General features: G+C 36.5%; 1 pseudogene; it reads right to left on the bottom strand.

Annotated features, from left to right (window-relative positions):
• Positions 1–1,318: 1,318 nt before the first annotated feature.
• On the bottom strand, positions 1,319–2,415 carry LOC105851704 (pentatricopeptide repeat-containing protein At2g44880-like; annotated as a pseudogene).
• Positions 2,416–3,268: the final 853 nt, after the last annotated feature.

Below are 3,268 nucleotides of genomic sequence, written 5' to 3'. Positions count from 1 at the left end.
GGGTTTTACGTGAACTCAGTTCACGTACGTTGTAACATTACGTGAATTGAATTCACGTATGTTATTAAATTTAAGAAATCCAAGACAATACGTGAATTCAGTTCACAAAAGACTACGTGATTTAAGATTGCGTAGTCAATGAAGTTTAAGAATTCACAGGTGGTATGTGAACTGAATTCACGAACTCCTACGTGAACTCAATTCACTTACACTTACGTGAACTGAGTTCAAGTAAATGTACGTGAAGTGAGTTCACATATAAGTCATCTCAGTGAAATATGTGAGACTTACGTGAATTGAATTTACGTACATTTACTTGATCTGAGTTCACGTAAGTGTACGTAAATTGAGTTCAAGTATGCGTGAATTCAATTTATGTAAACAGTCATGATCTCATACCAGTTCGCATATTTCTGAATTTTTGATATGTTAATTTTTAGATGTAGATAAATGGCCCAAGGGGGAGACAATAGTGACAAAATGTATGAAAGTTTGGAACCTAATTTTGAGGAAATGTACGATGGTTTGGAACGTGATTTTGATGAAATGTATGATGGTTTGAAACCTGATTTTGACGAAATGTATGATGGTTTGGAACTTGATTTTGATGCAATGAATGATGGTGTTAAACCTGAAATTGAAGACGCTATAAATGACGGCGTTGAACTTGTTATGATTGATTTGACTGATGTGTTTGTTAACAAAGAAAAGAGGAAGAAAAAGGAAGAAGAGAAACAACCACTCTAGGGTTTCATAACATATAATGAACCAAAACCAAAGTTAATAGGGTTACAATAAGTATATATATAAAAGAATAGAATTGTCTAGAATTGTCTAAAATACCCTTACTACTAATATATAATAATATTATCTAACATCTCCCCTCAAACTCACGATGCATTAACATGGAGCATCGAGAGTTTGTCAACTAAAAAAAAACGAAAACGTTTAATGGAATACATCTTTGTGAACAAATCAGCAATCTGTAAAGAAGAAGAGACAAACGGTAGAGTAATGATTTTATGCTGAAGATGATGACGAGAGGGGTAACGAGGAGGATCAACAATCGCAGGAGGTGGTTGGACAGCCGGGGGGACAAGAGGGATGTCACCAAAGAAGAAGCAACAATCAAAGAGAAAAACCAAGCCAACAAAAAATCAAACCGAAAAAGGAGCGATCAAAAAAGGAGCAACAACCATATCAAAATCAACAGATAGGAACAACCAAAGAAGTAGCACCACGAAACCAAATCCAAACAAACCAAACCAAATAGAACCAAACAAAACTAAATCATATCAAACCAAACTAAATCAAGGAGAGAAGCAACAAAGCAAATCACTAGAGAGATTAGCAATCAAACAGAAGAAGCAACAGACAGAGCGACAACACAGAAGATCAAATTTTCAGCCTCATCCAAGTATCCAACCCTTCCTAGAAGGTCAATCTTACAACCATAATGCTCAATCTGAGGCACAATTCCAAATCTCTCCATTTCTTTGAAGCATCTTCTTCCTTCCTCTACCAAACCACAATGGTTGCAAGCAGATAACACACTAGTCATTGTTATCTCATTCGGTTCAAATCTTTCCCGTAACATTGATGCGAATACTTCTAACGCTTCCTTCGCACAACCATTGACACCATAACCATTTATCAAAGCATTCCACGACAATGTATCTTTTCATTCATCTCTTTAAAAAGCAATTTAGCTTTTCCAATTTCCCCACATTTTGCATACATATCAACCAAAGCATTACACACATGAACATCTTCATCAAGTCGGTTCCTTTGCACAAACCCATGAATCCAAACACCCAAATCCAAAGAACTCAAATCAGCAACAGTAGGAAGAACACTCACAACTGTCACTTTATTCATTTCCACATCCAAACTTCCCCTCATTTCCCAAAACAACTTCAATGCATCGTGCGGTCGTCTATTCTCACAATATCCCCTAATCATCGCATTCTAACTAAGCACATTCTTGACAGGCATACAATCAGACATAAACCTAGCTGCCACAACATCACCATCCTCACAATAACCATGAACCATACTAGTCCAAGAAAGAACATTCTTATCCTTCATCTTATCAAACAAATCCCTCGCCAAATCCATACACCCCATTTTCACATACCCATCAATCATAACATTAGAAGCAGCAATATCTTTATCAGGCATAACATCAAAAAGCTTTCTGGCCTCACTCATATCCTCACACCTAGCATACCCAACAATAACAACAGTCCAAGAAACCAAACTTCTCATAGACATTTCATCAAACACCTTCTTAGCACTACCCAAAAAACCAAACTTCACATACATATCAACCAAAGAAGTCCCAACATACAAATTAACACAAAACCCATTTTTCAAAACAACACAATGAACCTCCAAACCTTCTCTCAAAGCCATACAAATAATGACAGAAAAATATGACAAACACAATCACTGAGACAAAATAAATTAGGGATACCCTGGTGCTGTGCGAGCACGATTTCTCCCCCTAAAGACGTTGTTTTACCGATCCGACCGTTGAAGACGAAGACCTGAATGTTGCGAACCTTCTGTCCAAAAATCAGCCAAATCCAACGGTTAACGAATGCGCAATCGATGTTTTTGTGAGACTGATTTAACAAAATCGGGAACAAGGTTACTCTTCTCTTTTCTCTTTTGGTGGTTGCCTTTTCTATCAAAATAGTTTCTCTCTTCTCTACGGTAGATCCCAAAATCAGGATGATAATTCTCAATCATCTCTTCATAACGATCAATCAAAATCCCCCAATAACCATGCAAATAATAATGATTCTCAAAGTAAACTTTACCACCCATTGTTCTTTTTAGCTCGGTTGGTTAGAGCGCCAAACTCTAATGGGTTGTGGAAAGGTTTATAGAACCCTAATAATTTTTTTTTTCTTTTTTTTTCGACTGATCTACTGAAAATAAACGAAAAGCTACAAAGAAGGGGTAAACCAGAAATGAGACACGGTTTGCCGAAAAAATCTCACTGAATATTGGAATGTTAGAAAAGAGAAACTATAATTATATTCCCTAATTGTTGGGAACTCGACAGCGGAATAGAGGCGGGATCGTTCAAGGAGGATCGAAATAGGCTCTAGATACCATGTTAACAAAGAAAAGAGGAAGAAAGAGGAAGAAGAGAAACAACCACTCTAGGGTTTCATAACATATAATGAACCAAAACCAAAGTTAATAGGGTTACAATGAGTATATATATAAAAGAATAGAATTGTCTAGAATTGTCTAA

This window comes from Cicer arietinum, chromosome 3 (assembly GCF_000331145.2).
Source record: "Cicer arietinum cultivar CDC Frontier isolate Library 1 chromosome 3, Cicar.CDCFrontier_v2.0, whole genome shotgun sequence".
NCBI lineage: Eukaryota > Viridiplantae > Streptophyta > Magnoliopsida > Fabales > Fabaceae > Cicer > Cicer arietinum.
Note: the sequence above shows the minus strand (reverse complement) of the source record. Positions and strands in the feature narration are given on the sequence as shown.